Here is a 20,318-nt window from a genome sequence, read left to right on the forward strand (position 1 = left end):
CAGAACCCAAACCGTTTCATGCAACCACGGACCGTAGCCGAATGTTCGAAAATAATGTTGAGTGGATACGCGCATACGTAGCATTTAAATTTTATCCCGATGTGCACACAGACGCGTGCACAAAGCGGCAGTAACCGATGCAGATTTCGCGGTGTCTCGGGCGGAGAGGTTCCTGCCTGCCCCAGTGCCAAACCACCCGTGCGGCCACGTGAAAGCTCGCGAAAGAGCAAGCATGTTAATATGCGTGTAACCTCAAATTTAAATTTAAATTCCCCGTGCTGCAGCCGACAAGTGCAGCGGGCTGGGGTTTGCTTGGTGGAAGAGGATCTGTGCTACTCCTTTTGTGTGTGTGTGTGTGTGTGTGTCTTTTGCGCGGTTTGTGGGGAGTGAGGCTGTAGGTACTGGATAAAAGGGCTTTACAGCATTCACGTGGCTGTTGGCGTTGCTAGGCGGAGGACAAACAAAAAAGGAAGGAACGAAAAAAAAGACATACAACCCATCCCAACAAAAAACCGGGACGGATTTGACTGACGGTAATTCTGCGGCGGCCCCTTCATTGCTGGCGAAATTTCATTACGCGCCGTCTCAAGCCCGCTGACCTTCCCAACCTTGTTTCGGGCCGCGCTCGCGCTCTCGGGATATTTTGACAGAATGAATTTCGGCTTGCAACGGGCGAACGGGATTGTTTAATCGGTTTTTAAGTTCATTCTTTAAAACCATTCATTCGCGTCGTCCAGTTCATGACCCCCGCGGATGCGGAACAGAGGTGAAGCGCAGGAGGAATGCGTTCCGCGGGCGAGTCCTTTCTTGGTGCCGCGCGGACAATCGCGGATCCTTGTACGCGCCTGTCACAAGCGATCAACCCGCCACCGAACACACCAAACCGACCCGAAGGATGGAAACACCCTTCACCCGGGTCGACACACACACACACACACACACACACACACACACACAGAGGGTCCGGAGGTCATGGTGGCTGGAAGCTCGGGCAGCCAAAAGCCACACTCCCGTTGGTTGCGTTGAAAAATGTAATGTAAACATGTCATGCAAATATTTTCGCCTTTTTAACGCGAATGATTAATTGGATTTTCGTGGCCCTGGGTGGAGGAAGTGCCACACAAACTGGTGAAGAAGAAAGACACAAAATGTACCCAAAATGTGCACCCACAAAAAGGGGAAGGATCGCCTGCGAGATCGCGCAAACTGATAGCCGGTAATTCCGTGTTAACAGAACTTCCTTCGGCACGTGATGGGCGGCTTTCGTCGGAATCGATTAGCTGCGTTTCCGTTGAATTTTTGCCCATGGCCGCGCATGCATTTTCCATTTGGGTCTGCGATTTTGCGCATATTTGCAGAGAAATTTTGTGTGCGCGCGGGTTGCCAGGCGGAAAAGAAAAGCGAGTGACTTTCTGGGTAGAGATGACAAATTTGCATCTCTGCGCAGAGCAGGGAGAAATTTGCTCGTAAAGATGCTGGATTGATAATAAAACGACCTGGAGAAACTATTACAGGAAAGTATTCTGGAGAAAGTAAGTAGTTTTCACACAGTGATTGCAGCCAAATGTAAGGAATTATAAATCGAACAGTCAAAAGTCGAAATAAAATTTATTAAAATGTTACAATTACATAAAAAATGAACAGAACGGAACAAAACACTATAAACATAAACATACAAAGCACAAAATGGTAAATGAAACGGATAAAACAGAAAGAAACACAATTCCATTTTTCCTTCTGTTGTTTATTTTTCAACTTCAACCATCCCTGTTCTTTAATTCAATTATAAAACCACAGCCACATTTAGCTTTCTCCCGCGTGTAAAAGCACCAATTTCTGCGCTCGCACACACACAAAAAAAAGTGAAACAGACAAAAAAACCACAAAACCATACCCTCCGTGCCGATATGGCAACGATTCTGCTGCGAATCGGGAGGGCAAACAATAAAAACGAAATCCTTGCGCAAGACAAAAAGACTGAAAACCGAAAAAACAAATGGAGAACAAGCACGGACACGTAAATGTAAAGGGCAACACGAAAAATACCCACATCACTGCTGCTGCCGCAGTTCTTCCTCTCGGCGAGTTTGAAAGCAGAGGAAAAAGGCAAATTTGGGGCTTCCTACCCCCGGTGCTCAGGTGTAATTGATTTAATATAATTTAACATTGCAGCTACCAATTTACGCTCCGAGGCCGAGCCATTCGCGCACCAACCCGTACGGCGGTGCAGTGCAGCTTGGAAATGGACAGTTTGGGTAAATACATTCGCGATCTTAATTTCTGCGACGCTTCACAGATGCAAAAATGTTCCTTCACTTTGTGTGTGTGTGTGAGTGGAAAAGAGAGGCTGAAACTAAAGGCTCCCCCACCACCAACCGACAACCTTGATATTTGCGAGAAGGGTAAATTTGTACAAATTCCACGCAGACACACACTCCGACAAGTGGAAAACGGCCAGACCATCGACATCGGTTGGGGTTAGCTAATTTCTACCTCCAATTCACCCACATTCTCACGCTCTCGTGGCTGCGCAAGTGGGTAAACGCTCGAAAACGGTCCCTCGCATGGTCCACCTGTCACCTGTGTACCGAGCGTCCGGGGCGTCCTCTTATCAGCAGGTCAATATCAGTGCCTTTTCCACCTTGCCGTCTAATGATGCCTGCCGCAGCCCGCAAGGGGTTGGAACGAACGACTCTAACCCGCCCGTTCGTGTTACCTTATCGTGATCGATGTTCGGTACATGGCAGATACAGCAGTCCCTTCACCGCACATGGAGCGCCCCTGGGAGAAGGTGCTTTCTCCCACCAGGACCAGGGAGGTCTGTTTGTTTGTACAGACCCTGTACGCGTTCGTTCGTCGCTCGCGGGTTCGATGCCAAATCTCATCACTCTAAATCTCCCGCGAGGAATGTTTGTGTTATGTTTGATGTATTCATAACAAGATCGACAGTGTTTAGCGTGAGGGATTGATTTTCCCTGCGCAAGGAGCTCATTTGACTCAATTAGTTCAGTGTGGAAGCGGTGCGTGATCGTTCGTGTGTTGCAACGTTTCACTTTCTTTTCACAAACTTTTATAACACACACAATCAGAAAATCGATACCATCTGCCACATTCTTCCCGCTCCCACAAAACTAACCGCCTGCCATGGATGACAGCTGAGTGTCAACTTCCAAGCAGGCACAACAAGTAAACAAGTCCGCTTTTGGTGGGAAAATCCGTAGCCCAAACCCGCCTCCGAGCGCTATCATAATTTGTCGTACGAAGCATAAACATTGATTCCCATTTCTGGGAGGGGTGCATTACTCGCAATGAACAACAGTTGCTCCCTCTCGGCAAGGTCTGGTGACTGGTTTGGAAAAGTTGTGTGGGAAAAGTTAATTTTTCTCCCCGATTTTTGTTTCAGGATGTGTCCGGATCCGGCGGTGGCGGTGTCGGTTGAGCCTTAATGTCGCCCGATACTTCCGGCCCCGGGAAGGACAAGTGAATCGGAACACAGAGAGCGAGCGAGTGCGTCTTTCCCCTCAGTTTTAGCTGCAGCCTATCATAATGATCCTCTGTGTAGGACATTATGTGATATGTGTAATTAATGATTAAAGTCTACTGAAGCTAAACGATACTGTTTAAGCGAATGTGGCAGGACATGACGAATGGAGGAGAAAATTTAGGTTTAATGAAGGGGAGTTTTAAAAATAGATCGTTCGGTAGGTACACTGTGTACACTTCCTTCCTCAACTTGGCTGCTTTAGATAGTTTTAGGCCCTCGTTTAACTCTCTTTTAATGTATACAATGTAATTTAACTGCCTGAGCGGGGCAATACATCACGAACCTGTTGGTGAGTCGTGTATAAAGCCGTTTTCAAGGACACTGATGCCTTCCTCCGAACCTGATCTCAGGGCTTACAAAATTGCACACCATTTTACATCACCTTGAACGGTATCCCGGTATTGGCCGTGTTTCCCAGACAAACCAGACCCCGCGATGAACACGCGTTTCGTTCATGTAAATAATAAACAAACAAAGCCCATGGTATTGTGATGTGGCCACGGTACAAACGACGACGCGTTCGTCATTTCCCTGGCGATCCTACCGCTCTCGCTCCGATCCCGGTTTGCCAATTAGCATTGGCTATGCAAATAATCGGCCCCGGCCGAGCTTAACCTCACGTCCAGCGTATCTCGACTCGATCCCTATGATTATGTGGTGTTCACATCGATTCCGTCCACCGCCAGCGCCACAGAACGATGTGCAACAGTTGAGGCTCGTGCAGCACAACACTCCAAGAATGCACCGGCTGCATATCGCCAGCATCCTTTTTTTTTTCATACCGTTGTTCGTTATCCACTCTAGCGATCGGTTCGTTCTCTCGCATCTCGCGTGTGCACCCTAGTGATCGATCTTTATGGATCAATGATCGCGCAGGCGCAAACACACGGGACGATCGATCCCGCACGACTGGCCGGAAAGCCGGTGTGCCGGCGCAAAATTAAGTGGAGAAAAATACCATAAATAGCATCAAGTGCATTGAACGCGCGCGCGCGTGGTGCGCCAGAACGGTAATGAGTTATTCGCTTAATGGTCCGAATCGAAATGCACCGGCTGTTTGGGCGAGGGTGGAGGGGAGGGATTGAGGCAGTTTTCCCCACGGTGGGACTGTGTCCCGTCTCCGCTGGGAAATGATCAACGATGACGAACAATCGATTAATCGAGCGGAAGCGGGGCTGGAAGCGGCATGAATGTTTCGGAGTGGCCCTGAACTTGGGCAGAAGCGCCCCCGACAGTATGCTGCCCTGTGCCCATATACAGCAGCGACCGAAAGGGGAAGGGAGGGGAGCGCCAACGAGAGGTCCAAATTAACATTCCTCCCGTGGAACGCTTTCTTGGTATGATCTATGGCCGTTGGGTGCGCATCCAGAGCCATCCCGAGCAGGAAGTAACCCCAAGGTGGACGATTTTGTTGTTGTTTTGTTTTGGGAGGAAGAGTCTCATAATGTATATCATCGCGCACGCTCCGTGCATGGTATGCCACCGTGCATCGCGTTTGGAAGATAAATTACTTCGTTAATTGATTTCGTGATGACCAAATCGGAAGAGCGAAATGCGCGTCATTAGCGATTCTTGTACGAGGTTCCGCTTTTTTCCCCCAGGAGCTTCCAAAAGCGTCCATGGGAAATCTCATCTCAAACCGGCCAGCTTCGAATCAGTTTTTGGGCCGGCACACGCACTACACGGGACAAGTGAAAACCGTCACTTGACCTCACGACATCCACACGGTGAGCTCATCGTGCACCGACGAGAATAGAGAGACATCTCGATGAGTGGCCCCTATAATTACTGACCATTTCGTAGACGACGCATGGCCGACCGAATCTGGATCGCTAGCAGTGGCAGTGCGCGAAATTGAAGCAACGCGGCCGTACAACTCTTCAGGTGAGCGATCTTCACTTTCGTTGAGCGCTCGGAAACCTTTCACCCTTCAATGCGTGCGGGGAGTAGGTATGGATATCCCCAAGTCAACCCCGAAGCCAAGCCAATCCAATCAGCCCACCAAATTTATGAACCCCAAATTATAGTATTTTAGGTTATATTTTTGGACGATAAAATGATATCGCGCCATTTTTGGCGTGCCCGGTCACATAACTCCACAAATTGATGACATGCTGGTGTTGTTGTTGCTGTTGCTGCTGATGTCGTCTGAGGTGGTGCCTTACTTTTGCGCTACAGGTATCGAATATCTCGGTGCTCCAATGCAAAGCCTGAGTGACAGGGAGCTGTGGTACTGGTAGAGTAAGAGCTACCTGCCTCCTCTGGTTTGTGGCATGGAATGGTGTGTTTATTTTTCACAGACAATTTATAGAGCGGTTTGCAGGCTCAGTGCGGGTCCAGCGTTCAGGTTGTACGCGGCAAACATCCTTCTCAAGGTGGCGCCAGACGACGACAGAAAAAAAGCTGCCCAAAGAATCCTGAGTCTACAAAAATCCAATACCCAGACTGAAGTATTAAAAATAAACCCGAAAAACCATCGTCACCACCGACCGGCCGGCATAAACATGGAGGAGCATGACGTTGTGCGATCGAAAGGGGCCGGAGAGGTAGAAATTATGAAGCAATCAACTCGATGGGTGTCTTAATGTCTTTCGTGAGAAAATGTGTGATCGTACCGGACGGCGAAACAGGTTGCTTCAGATAGCACACCTTGCGAGGGAACACTGGTGTGTACGTGTGTGTGTGTGTGTTTTGCTCTCTGCTGCTGCTTTTTTTATTGATGATGTTGTGTCGCGCTCAAAAAAAGGGATCCTCGATCGCTACAAGCAGGTTTGGTTGCGGACGGGGATGCCGCGATGACGCTTTCGAATTTTGGGGAAGTTTTTTTGCTGTCTCTCTCGTCGTTGTTTACCTCCGGACCTCCAAACGGACGTAAGACCAAAGTAACAGCAAATAGAGCAGTACACCTCAACAGGATGTTTGCCGGGGACCAGGGCAGAAATAAGATGTTCAACGGGTAAACCAATACGTCTAGCCAACAGGTTAGGAGCGATCGCAAGCTTCGGCTAGAATCCTTTCCACCGTTTTGCGTCCCACCGAAATGCCAACCATGAACACAACCGCCTGGAGGGTTCCGGTGTGCCCAAAATGTCGACCTTCTTGCGCTCCGACGTCTTCCGAACCACGCTTGCACTTTAAATCTAATCAAATGCACCTTCCCGGTAACATGCCCTCGAGGGAGCTACCAAAGCCTATGACAGTGACAGCTCTAGCGCGATTGGTGAAGATTTCGATACCATTCCACGATGGCGTGAAACATGTTGTTTCTGGTTAGCCTTATGTTTTGGGCCACACCGCATCGCACCGCATGTTTTGTCTCGGCAGCCTGTCAGTGCTCGACATTTGAACTTCTTACGCCAGTGCCCGTCAGCCGCTCAAACTGCTGCACTGTTAATTTGATCACTGACCGCCGCAAGGTGACATTTTCGTTCGCCACGGAGCGATCGATCGAGCGTGTCAACTGTCGTCAACTGGGTGCGGAAAGCGGCAGATGAAGCTCCATTTCCATTTAGGTCACGCTTTTACCTGCAATCATGATGCCACCGAAGAGGCGACGGCCTGGTACGAGGCGGTATAACGAGCCTCGCTAGCGAACAGCCGAACCGATGATCATCAAAGTCATGATCCTGTCTGGTTTTGTGTTGTCTTACTGAGAGAGCGTGTGTGTGTGTGTGGTGCGAATTCAACGCCATCAGATTTTGCCTTGCAAAGTCCAAGGTTATGCGTGGGCCTTTGGTTGGGTTCGCTGTCTAGCGTGGGTGTGGGTGGAAGCTGGTTTCGAAACCGGATCCCGCGCTCCTATACTCTGCTCTACGCGCTCGGGTCCAGGGAAACAGGTGTATGAGCGATGGACACACACACCACACGCTCAGGTGCACCGGGGCGTCCCGGTGGAGTAGTGGAACCGCTTTCCGACATTGCCTATTGAGGAATCTAGTCACGCATCTCCACTCTTCGCGTAGTTGCCGGTGCGAAATCACTCCATCTTGTGCGTCTCATAAAATGGCAGTTTGTGGTCGCAGCTGAGAGCAATCACACCTTGAAGCTGGTCAGCTTTGGAGCAACACTGAGGGCGTCCGACGGCGGTCTATTCTAGAGTTCTGTCCCGAGATCCACGTGATCTGTTCAACGCTGCCACCAAAGCCGGTGACGCCTCGAGGGCGAAACAACTTGACTTGGTCCTGCCTTCGCTGGATGGATTGACCCGGTGCAAATTAACTCTGCCCGTCGATCTGTCCTGGGTTGGCCTTTTCTTGTGCTGTCGCCCCAAGGTCTAACGGACAGACTGATAGACGGGCCCGGGTCCAAACAGAACCGAACCGGGCCCTCATTACCATTCGCTGTGCAGATTATGCTGCCCAGCCCCGTTGGTCCAACCCAAGCGTCCTCCTCGATCGTGCCATAGTTCACCGGAGGTTAACTTTTTCGTACCGTACCGTTCCTTCCACAAAAGAATGTCTCTCCAGATGACAGCAGAGTCAGCGAGGGTTCACGTTAAAAAGTATGAAGAAAGTATGCATCTCACTGTTGGGCTGTGTCGGGGAAGAATCGGGACCGAAACCGAAACGACATCCAGCGATTTTTTTTCGTGGTGCGCAATGGTTGAATTAAATGCAGGCTGCGTTGCAATGCGTCAGAAATTTGACCTGTCATTCTAAAGACGTGGTGTATTGTGCTAACCGTCCGTTAAATCCGGAGAGTTCGTTTGCTGGATGGACACTCGCGAGTACGTGAGCAGGGTTTTTGGGTAAGTGTTGTTCCAAAACGGTAACGAAAAACAAGCGGATCTTGCGTATAAGATAAATAGCTCGTTACCGCAAAGCGTCGTCTCTGTCCGTTTCAGCTTCGCTGTCCTGTCTAAGTATATCAGGTAACTGATTGATCTTGACCTCGTCACGCTTCCCTTCATCCCCGTGAACGCTGCAGACCCCAAAGACATTGTTCCTGACGGCATTATTAATATAAATTGCCAAAAGCGTTCCTCGGGTGTGCTAATAAGCCACTCAAGCTTCGCGGAGACTTGTAATATGGCGGAGGTGGTAGCTTTTGATTGTGAATGAAACCATTCCGGGGAAGGAAAGTCAGCTTAAAGTCGACGGTGCGGAGAGATCAATGCGTAAAAACGGCACTTTTCGCACTTCCCACATCCGCAAACTGTTGGACAACGCCCTCCGGTTTTGGAAGCGCCTGCCCGGAAGGCACAACACTTTGGACACTATCCAGCCAACGGCCCAATGTCCACGATCTGTGCACGAACAAGAAGACAAGTATGAAATATTCGGCAACATCAAAATTGGTTTCATTAAAACGCGTTTACAATTCATTTCCACACCCAACCAGGCTCCGGATCATCCTTGCCCGATCTGCTTGGAGGTAGTTTATTTCGCAAAAGCAACCCCACACACACACAGAAACCCCTTGACTAACCTTCCATCTCCGCTCCTATCCAGACCTGCTCGGTGGGTTCGATATTTTTATCACCTTTTACGGGATGCCGTTTGCGCAGTTGCGCTTCAAAAAGTGATTTAAATTATGATTAATGCTGGACACGGGATTACCTCAGCGTTTTGCGTTGCGCGTTCCTTTTTAGTTCCGGTGTGGCCTCGGCGAGTCGAGTGCGATGAGGACGATCGTACGTTTGCACAACGCAACTGTCCTCGATTGTAGGTGGAAGAGAAATTCGATCCGTGCTGGTGCTGGTGGCTGCGAGTTTTTGTCATACTTTGTTTCGTTCGTTTTTTTACGCTCTCTGCTGTTGGTTTTGTGTTGCAGTAAGTCTCCAGCACGCGAAACGATTGATTTCGAAATTGAAAGTATTAAGCAAATATTTGGGTAACAGGTTTGTTGCATGTGCGTGTGTACGGTTTTTCGTTGCACTTTGCACGGTCGGTAATGCACTTTCTTTCGTTCAAGAAGGTGGCGAAGGTAAGAGGATAAGGACAGTAAATAAGCTGTATTTTAAAAATGTATTTAGTGTGGGAGCTTTTATTTTATTAAAGATCGTAGTTTATTTCGTTTGCTTGTTAGCAACATATTGAACAAGCCACCGCATACAAGCTACCACAGCGATCCCCGCTGATTGGCCGTATAAAAAAGTGTTAAATAGTGTTCTATAAACGAATCATAATCAAGCAACCACAACACTTTGATCAGCAATGGGCCAGTCAAGAACCTAATAAAAATGTTCCCTTTCTTCAAGCACCTCCTCTCCACCACCAATTGCACCTACCACTCCAATGGACACATGTAACGAACACACTGTTGATATTTCTCATTCCGGCACACCGTTAAGAACCAATAACAGAGCACATTTGACTTTAACGAGCCATAAAACATGGCTGTAACAAAACTTCCCTCCCGAAGTACTACCTAAAGGCGCGAAAAGGTGTGAAGAAAAGAGGTAGAAGAAGTCGGGAGACACATGCAGCAAAAATCAGTGCAACATATACAAGTCCCTGGTCGCCCTCCTCTCGATCCCCTGGCAGAAGAAATGGTTGAAGAGCCACGAATCTGTCGCCCGAGTGCCTCGACGATCGATTGAATCGTGGACGCGGCGCGTCGAGAAGGGATACAATTTATTCCACAATAATATAATTATCACACTCGCATAAATATAAGATAAAACTTAATAAAATATAGGAAAATAACGTATAATCATTTATTTACAGCGACGCAGCCAACGACGGTGATTCAAGAGTGCGTTCGTGCGCAATCAACATCGACGCCGTTCTGGGGCCTCGGGTTCTTCCACGGTGGACGGTGGAAGGTTAGCGCGCGCGATTTGTTTGTTGGTAAGGTTGGTTGGAGTTCGCGTTCGCCTTAAGAATGTGCGGGTGCATAAATTAGGCTCTCTTTCTCGATCTTGCTCGTTCCTTTTTCTTGGCACAGCCGAACAGGCACCATGGCAACCTCCCGTCAACCCGCCAGCAACCCCGCCTCGCAGCATCGGCTGCGAGGTGCGAAATTGAAGATTCATCATGACATTTTGTACCGTGGCCTTTCGACGCCATAAAATTGCAGATTTTTGTCGCGCAACGATCGCTGATCGCTTTATTACGGCACCGGCTCCAATCGTGCACCGCGTTGCTGGCTGGCCGGTTTCATCCCCATTGCTTCCCACCCTGTTTTTGTTTGCCGTTTTGGTGAGCATATCAGATCGAGATGGTTGGGTGCCTCCTTCGGAAGGAAGGATGCCTGCACCGTCGGCGGGTCGTCCTTGTCCTCAGGCAGAGCCTACCGCACGGGAAGCGCAGGGACCCAGGAACCCAAGCCACACTGCCCTTAATTTATGTTCGCGCCATACACGGCGGAAGGTCCTTGCCCAGCCCGGGCTGATGGTAGACGGCTGATAGTGATCGCGGTCGCTTCCTTCGTCTGCGAGACAGGAGGGCGAGTGCCTGAAAGAGTCACAAGGGGCTGAAGCGTATATGAGATACGACGGTTGGGGTCAAACCCGAATGGAAATGATCGCGAGGATCGTGGAAAGATTTAAGTGAAACTGATTATTCACTCGCAAGCAGCAGCGGGGCACAAAAAAGCTGACAAAAATGGTACCCACACCACACTCGGAACGACCCCCACCCGTATGGTAGTGACAGGTTCACTAGATGCCAATCTGATACCACCTCCGAACTCAACCCCCCTTCCTTCACTGCCTGCTGCCTTTCAGCCGGACAAAGAGTCAAACCGTTCCCGTTATCGTGTCGTAAATTGAGATAAATTTGCAACGATTAACCGCCGAATGGGAGCCCAATTTAGCTTTTCCTGGTCCGCGAACGCTTCCAACGGTCTCACCAATTCGTCATCCGGAATCGTTTAGCAGTGAGGGGTTTTTTACTCTGCTCTCTGCTTGCAAGTGATCCTTTTTGAGACTGTATGTCTTATTTTGTTGCAGTCTTTTAATTATTTATATTCGTCGGGTTTTGCATAGCTCTGCGCAGTGCATGTTTTAATTATGAAAACTTTCGAGCGAATTAATTTGGGCGAGCTGGTACCTACTTGTAACGATTCAATTAACTCAATTACAGTTCGGTTTTGGTTTCTTTTCATGGCAAGTTGATAAATATGAATTTTTCGTTATTGATTGTGCATATTTTGTGCATTATGTGTGTTTTTTTGTATATTTTACTTGCTTGTCTCGTTTTATTAAAGCTTTTTATACCTTTTTCTTTAATTTATGTTTATTTATATAATTTAGGTTTTTTTATTCCAATTTTTCGCTCACACTCGACTTTAACTTCCTCAAGCACACTGTTTCGTTAAGATTTTTACAAAACTGTGCAATGAAAAGCTCCTTCCCCATATGATTTAACTCGATTAATTGTGCACACTTGCCAGCCTCAGCACCGATCACACCGGGTAAACGCTTTCGTTTTCGACGCCCTGGCCGGTCACGGGCCGACCGAACGACGGGTCAACTTTCGATTTCATCATCTGCCAATTGCGTCGATCGCAGCGCCTGAAGAACCGCCGAAAAACAGGAAGTGACGCGTGTGTGTGCGGCGCGCGGTAAACTGTTTTTGGCCAAGGCCGTCGCACCGAGCCGAACCGTCGCACCACCGGTTTGTGCACTGTTTGCACGGTGAACTTTCGCATCGCGTAACCGCGGGTCATAATTGCACACCGTCCGCCGCGGGGACCGCTCTTGACCCAACCGCCACGCGGTTGTTGTTCGCCTAAAATTGAATTATTAAACCCGTTCATTTTCGGGGTGGTTCGATTTCATCTTATTTATGCCAGCGAGCCCGTGCATCTATGCTGACGGAGCGTTTTCTTTTTCTTCCCTTTTTCTTCAAAACACATGTGTGTGTGTGTGTGTCTGCCCTAACCGGCGGAGTGGAGCATTAACAACACACTTCAATTTCACCGTGTTTCGTGCTAAAAGCGCCAAATCGCACATTTACTCAAATCACAAATACACATACGCGCGCACACACACACACGAACGCTAACAGGTCAATCCTTTATGCATTCGAATTGGCATGCAATTTCTTGCGCCACCTTACAGCATGGGAAAATGCTCAATGCCCGAAAATGCCCTCCCTCCAGGTGGTGTTTGCGCTTCCGGAAGCAGACGCGAGCAGGTTTTTGCACTTTCGTAAATTACACCGTTCCGTTTGGACGGGCAGGTTTAGCAAAGAAAGGCGAGCGAGCGGAGGAGGAGGAGGAGGTAGAAAAGGTCGTTGCAGATTGCAGAGCTGTCTGGTGGCCGGTAACGGTAGGAATTCGCTCGATCATAATTACCCTAGCGAACGATGTGTTTTTTTGTTCCTTCTTTGCGTATAAAAATAAACTCCCCTTTTTGGTAAAACGGTTCACCATGCGGACGAGATGGTTTGTGCAGGTTACATCCATTAGCTGACACCTGCGGGAAAGGGGAGAGTGAGCGACGGTGATTTGATTATGTAAACTCGTCCTCCATACCGGCAGGCCTGGTTATTTTTTACACCCCAAAAATTGATCCCGACGTTCGTCGCTTGACGCACGCACAAGTCTTTTCTTTGCAAAGCAACCCGTTGACGGGCGAATAAACACAGTTAAAATACTACGGCGCGGTAATTGAACGCAAAAACTAATTTTCTGTCCATCCATAAACGTTCCACGATGAGAAAAACGGATGTGGGTGTAACACGATCTGTTTGTTACAATTAAATAAATGGTCAAGCGCATGTTGTCAGTGACACATTTGGGTGTGCTTGAGTAAATTAAGGTTCCCAAAAAATTCAATTCGAACGCAACGATTTCAAAGCACATTAAGTGGGATAAAATACGCCCAGAAGCAACAGGCTCTCTCGTCCGGGACGTGAAATCGTCACGATCAGTGTCGCCTAATTTCACCAGCAACAGCAGCAGCACCCGGTAACCTGATCAACCCATAAACCTAGCCATCGAACGGGCTACTCCGGTGCCCGCTATCACCCGATCACTCGATTCCAAGGCGCCCTGTTTTTCACCGCACCGAAACATAAAGCACAACTTTCTACCGGGTGTGTCACCCGGTGGCTTGTACTAGTCCCTCTGTGTGTGTGTGTGTGTGTGTTTTGCGAAGGTACACCCACGCACCTGTGTCCAGTCTCGGGGTTGCGTTTGTACGGTTTTTGCCTCAGATTTTCAATCCCTAAACCCCACACCTCTCCTCCCCCCCCCCCTCCGTCTTGTGTAGCCGTGTAGCCGCTGCGGAGGAATTAACCATTTGCTTTCTTCCTCTACTTTTCTATCGCAGGAAGTAAAAGCTGGAACAAGGAAAATATGATCATTTCGCGGCGACGAGAACTGGAAATAGGGGAATTCAGTCGGCGAACCATTTTCTCTGGGCCAGCAACCGCAACCGGCCGTGTGTACCGTGAGCGTGTGTTAATCAAAATATCATAAATCATGCTTGCGGGTAGCTGCTGCCTGCTTGCCATCGTGCCCTTTTTGCCGCGCCGAGAAGAAAACATTTGTGTAGGTGAACGGTGTCTGGGAAGTGTGCTGGAAGTTCAGCTACAGCCGAGATTTACCCCTCGGCAGGTTCACAATTGTCTGCGTTCGCGTGCCCAGGCTCTGGTAAGTTAATTAACAAGCTTCCTGAGCAGGAACCCGGCTCACCCGTCAGTGCCGAACCGGGTGGTGGTGGATGTCGACGGCCCACCTGTTTTCACTGCTGGCTCCAGGGAGTGTGAGGCTAGAATTGGCAGTACCCATCAGCCCTAGACATCGCAGGAGATCCCTGGAGCGACAGTTTTTTCTGCAAGATGGAAGTGCGGCAGACTTCACGATTTAATAGACCAACTTCCGGAAAGCGAGAAATGGGAATTTGATTTTCTACGCGTAGGTGCACTGAATCTCGATCTCTCCTAGTCTTCCTCCAATTTAACCTCGCTAACATGGTGACAATCATGCCATCTAAAAGCATGAAGGCCCGGGGAGCGCCTGTGTTTGTGTGTTTGAGGTTCTGTTCAACGACCCATTTCGTGGGTTTGCTTATACGGGCTGCACCCGAACACGTCGGTGCATCGGTTCCACCTGTCCACCTGTGGAAGGAAGTCGGCGGAGTAAACAGACGGCAGCTGATGCCATATCTACCCCTGGTGCTTGGGCTTCAATGTTCTCCCCTCCCCTCACTTGTACATGGGCTTTTTTTGTAGGTGCACACACCAAAACAGGAAAGCTGCTGCTGCTGCTGCTGCTGCTGGTACGGTAAACATGCATTTCTCGTCCGCACCCAGATGCAAACGACGAACCGTACTTTAATCAATTTCCTGTCCTCTCTCCTCTCTCCCTCAGCGCGTGGAAATCCAACAGAGCCCTTGGTGGCATCCACACAAAAAAGCAACCCAGGGAGATAAAACTGATTTAACACCTACTCAACCACAGCCACGCCAGGCTGCAGGATTCGTTATTAAAGGAAAGTCTCCGACACAGGTTGGACCGTACCTGCGTTTGCGTATGCACTCCCTTGGGGCCAGTGTGGTGTGAAGCGCTCAATAATAAAAAACGGAGAAGCATAATGATCAGCCTTATGCTGGCACATTCGTGTGATGGGTGAGATCTCCCGCAAGCGATCTGAAGACGCGAGACGCTTAACAATGGATTGATGCGGAATTGAAGATGGGGCGCTACGTGGGCCGCCCGATCGTAACGATATTGCGGTTAAAGAGTTCATCTACCTTTACGCGAGGGACGGGGGAACTTTTTGTTTGTGGCAGAAAAGGAGGCAACCGGAGAACATCCATGCAAACGTGAGCGAGTGCATTAAACGGTTAATCATTGCAGTGCCGAGTCATTTAAACGCTTGATGAAAGGATTCCACTGGAATGGAAAGGGGGGAGGACATATCAGCCCACCTTATTTTGTCATTTCATACATTGACCCAGATTGACACGAGCGTACTGATTCGAATAAGCAAAAAAAAGGAAGGCAATGACGAGATAAAGTGAAAGCTTCAGCGCTGCAACATAATCGTGCATGCGTCCCACGACACTAATTAATCAAATCGGAAATGAACTGTTTGGCTTGAGATTAAGCCTTGATGAAAGATTATCTCCGTTGTGCTGGTCTCTTAATTAGAAAAAAAACCGAAATCTTGCTCTCAGATCAGATCAGAGTTGTAGTATCGACGGGTTTTTCACCATTTTAAAAGCTATCGAAGAAGTTCTCGGCGCGCAGACCACACCTTACACTGCACTTGGATGCAATTATAGGCGTAAATCGCTTATCCCACTGCAGAGGAGAGAATGAAAAAAAAAAGAAGAACACACATTACTTCGGCGTGATGATGAGCAAGAAAAAGGGGGCGAAAATGGGTGAGTGATAAATGAAGATAATCGAATCCGGTGGGCGTTCAAGCGGCGCGGGCTTCATTTGCGAAATAACAAGGTGTAATGAGCGCGCGGAGGATGCGTTTTTATTAGATATGGCGGGGCAGATATGGTGGTGGTGATGGTGGTGGTGGTGGTTGGAAGCGGTGCGATAAACATGCATTACAGCCTATTACCTCGGCTGATGATAGATAAGCTCCGGGGAGGATATGACACACATTAAGAAGGTAATGACGGGGATTAGGGATAGGACACTGTTTGTGGATACTCGACAGAGCTCTAAGCAATACTGTTTTTAGTTACTTTATGGAAAGACATTCATTTATAAGGAAGCTCTTCTTCAAATAAGGTAACGAAAGGGACTATCTGGTTTTGGACATTAAAAAATACTTTTAAAAAGCTATTTAACAGCATACCAAATCCAAAGCCACTATTAATAACACTCGTTCGTCTAATAGTACCATAACTTCTCAGACTAGGCAGACCGATTTCCTGCCAATCAAACAAGTGTAGGATGCAAAAAAGGCCTGTTAAACAGATGCCAAGTGTCGAGGATCGGGCATGTTACTCCAAAGCGTAGCTGTATCCGTTTCACCCTCGCTCTCTCTCACTCTCTGCACACAGTGCCTTACACGAGTCAAACACAATGGAAGGTGAATGGATGCAAATGGAACTCCCGAGTGACTAATTCTCGGCCGCAGACATTAAACTACCGGGCTTCCTTATGTTTATTCAAATGCAAAACACGTGTGTCTGTGTGTATGTATGTATCTCCCTTGTCTCGCCAGTGTCTCCTATCGGCCGTGTTTCGTATGCAAAGATCTCGTCTTACTTCAATTACCGATCCGTACAGCTCCTTCCATTCCGGCACTCCGGCTGCAAAAAGTGCACCTATTTGAACATTTGTAAACAATAAACAAATCTATCATATTCTTCACCACCACCAGCACCAACACATCACCAGTCCTGCCTCTGCAAATGGCGTCGATGAGGACAAACCCTGGAGACCGTCGCCATCGCCATCGTGGATGCGAAGAACGCGAGAAAGTGCAACTGGACGTACCGTTTGCTACCGCCTAGCGCCACCAACTCGCTGTGTGATAGGTGGGGGAGGGTTGCAAGCCTCCGCGTACCGCGACCAACCATAAACAACCATGTCCGCACCATGTCTGGAATGAATGGTAGTGGGTGCACCTGCCGCTCGAGTCGCCGGTGTTTCAATGGCACAATGCCGGTGCAACGCCACCGCTCGTGGCTCGGGAGCTAGGTGATCCAATTTTTGCACACACCACATTCACCAGCCCCTCCCGCGATTGGATTAAGAGGCCCCCCTAACCCACAATGATCGTATGGAAAAGGGGAAGGGTTAAAGATCCATTTTTGGAAAAAGACCATTTTGCGATGACGGCAGAATTTAATATTTCGCTTCCCGACGAGGGTTTTTTTTCCTGGCGGCTCGTACACAAACATAATCATCCATTCAATGCTATCGACACGGGGCAATTAAAAGCTGGGAAAAGTTTAAGGCCAGCAGCGTTTAAGGCGCTTGGTTTCCGTGTAATGGAAACTCTGACTTTTACCCGGTTGATTTATCAGTGTAGCGTCTGTAGGAGTGAATGGTTGTGAAATGGGAAAATATGTTGTAATTGCGTGTTTGATAGCAAAACTATCGCTTTAATTAGGTTATACAACATTAAATAAGAAGCTATTTGATAGACAATTAAAAAAAACGTAATATTATAATGAAATTGAGTATTTTGTCATGTACCATCTACGTTTATTAGTTCATTGGTCAAATAATAGATATATAGTATTCGTAATTTAAGCAAAATTTCCTATAAGATTAAATTCCTATAGGAATAAATGATTCTACTCTAATATTGCAATATTGATTGTTATATAAAAAGCATAAACATGTTCAAAACTATTACAAAATTCATTAAAGCCATAAGTTTGCTTGTTTGTACACAGCTAACCATCAAACCACTCTATATTGGTCCTCAAAAGCATAAATTGATCGATTTCAACATCAAAACTGCAACTCTCCCCCTCCTCCTGCGCTCCAATACATCGCTCCTTCCCCCGGCCACCAATTGCATTACGTGACACTTTTCCTACTCCAACAAAAAACACACAGTGCTCACCTCACCTGCGGGAAACGGAACGCCCGTGCCGGGGCCTGGTCGGCACAACTTAAAAGCCGCTGTCGATGTTGTCGACAAACGACGTTCGGCTGGGCTGGTTGTGTGTGAGTGTGTGTGTGCCTTTTTTCGGTCGGCACGATAGAGGCATAAAACAAACAGCTTCAATGTTGGGCTCCACCCCGCCCGACGCGTTACACCTTGGGCAGTTATTAATTTTCTCCCCCCGAGCTCGCCCCGAGTGAGTTTCCCATGTAAAGCGTTTTGCTTTTCTCCTTGTAATCCTTACACGCGGACACACAGCTCGTCATCTCGTAAATCCTTGTGTACTGTCTGCTTGGCCTCTCCTCTCCACCCTGCTCTCTTACTACATCTCAAGTGAGGTGGAATTGGACCTCATTTCTGCACGCAACGCTTCTAAACAGCATGTGGGGTCCGCATAAATTGTTTAATTTGATATTAATTATTTCATTTATTCACTCTCGGCGGCAGCATTAAACGGCAAGGCGGAGGGTGTCGCGATTGCCTTTGCTTTTAAGCCGACACACCCTCGCGCGCGCGCCGCTGACTTCCATTCGGGACGGTTTTATGTGTTTCCTTCGACTCAAAAATACGTTTTTTTTTCCCTGTGCTGCTTGTGGGCTCGTAAATTACAAATTATGAATATCAAACTGCGTGCGCTTGCTCGTGTTTTCTGCCTGTACGTATGAGACGCGAAGCGACCACCCACCCAACCGACTAGCCGGTGTGTATGTGTGTGTGTGTGGACAGACCGAGACCTGTGGCAGAACCTGCAACGGTCGGGCCGGCAATGAAATCGTCCCGAATCGGAGTTCCCTCGCCCCAGTTTATCCGCCTTGAAGGTTCCGCCGTTCCTGAAAGAGCTGATGATGAATGGGAGCGGGCGAGCGCGTGTGTTTCGGACAAGAGGAATTTAAAAGACCATCACACCATCCCTTGGAGAACGCAGGGATGGTGTATGTAAATGGGAAGAAAAGCTTGCCCCAGCAACAGGCCGAAAGGTGCGTTGGCGCAAAACATCAGTTCCGTTTCCGTGGCATCATCATTTCCATCTCAGGCTTATGGTTGGCTGTAGCATAAAGGTTGAAAGGCATAGCTGCAGGGCTTGGGGAGTTAAATTGGGAAGTGTTTATAAGTCTAAGATACAATTCATGAAGCTTTAATGGTTAACATGATGAAAAGTTTTTCAATCTATAATAATTTAGTAATATTCAACATCAGCAACAAAAAGAGGACAAATTAACATCCACTCCAAAGCCCTGCAAAACACCTTAGCCATTTCTCCTTCCATATCACCACTGCACTGCTATTAACGTCATGTACGTGAAGGTTAGCGAATGAATAATGCAAAAAATCCGTATCATCCCGTTCACTGCATCTCAGCCGATAGTGCAACCTGCGCCGGGCAATAAATCGGGCGCTCGCGATGCGGCGGTGAAATTAATTATTTGAAGCTGATGATTGGTTCTGTCCCTGTGGAGTCGCTCGGAGCATCATGCAGCATCGAGTCAGCCGACACGCAATTGCATGTGAGACACATACGCGCGTGTGCGCGCGTGCGCATGCATTTAGTGCGAGGCGATTAATGGCCAGCCGGTGGAAAGCAGCGCACAGAACGCCACAGTATTTATGATATCTTTCGGCTAAGCCGATGTTACGCTGGCGTACTTACAAGCGCACGCGGCTTGTAGATCGCACACGCCACAATGAGGTGAGCAAAAAAAATGGTTATAGGAAAGGAAAACTCTCTTTCAAGGGAAAGCCTCGACCACTCTCTCTGTCTCTCAAATCGCTTCCAGGTCCCAGTCGAAGAGCAGCGCCGGCGATAGACGCGGCCGTTAATTTATGGTGCATTAAAATTAATGCATGATTTATGGTGACAATTTTACTATCACAAACGCTGGTCAGTTTGGTCGTGGTAAAAGGTTTGCCGCTACCATCTGAAAGGTTACTCTTTCGTGGGCATGCCCAGCGCTTTCTTCTAAGCGTGCTTGTGAAGGATGGCTCGGTTGACAGTGGGAAAGTAATTAAATAACGATTCACGAGTACCGAACAGCTCCGTTAGTCCTTGCTGCAGGATCTGCTGCAGGGGAACGTGGACTGTGACAATTCCTGCAGACACCCGGCACGAGCTTGGAATATGATCCCGCACAGCGATTGCTAGTTCTATCTTCATTTTGAGCAAGGAATGCAAGAACCACCTTCACAAGAATGCTGCTCCACCAAGAAGCGTTCTAGAGCGATATCAGTCGCATTCTTGTGCGTGATAAATTGTGAACCGATGCCGAGTGTGCACAAGAACCTTTCTGGAGA

Source organism: Anopheles arabiensis, chromosome 3 (assembly GCF_016920715.1).
Source record: "Anopheles arabiensis isolate DONGOLA chromosome 3, AaraD3, whole genome shotgun sequence".
NCBI classification, from domain to species: Eukaryota; Metazoa; Arthropoda; class Insecta; order Diptera; family Culicidae; genus Anopheles; species Anopheles arabiensis.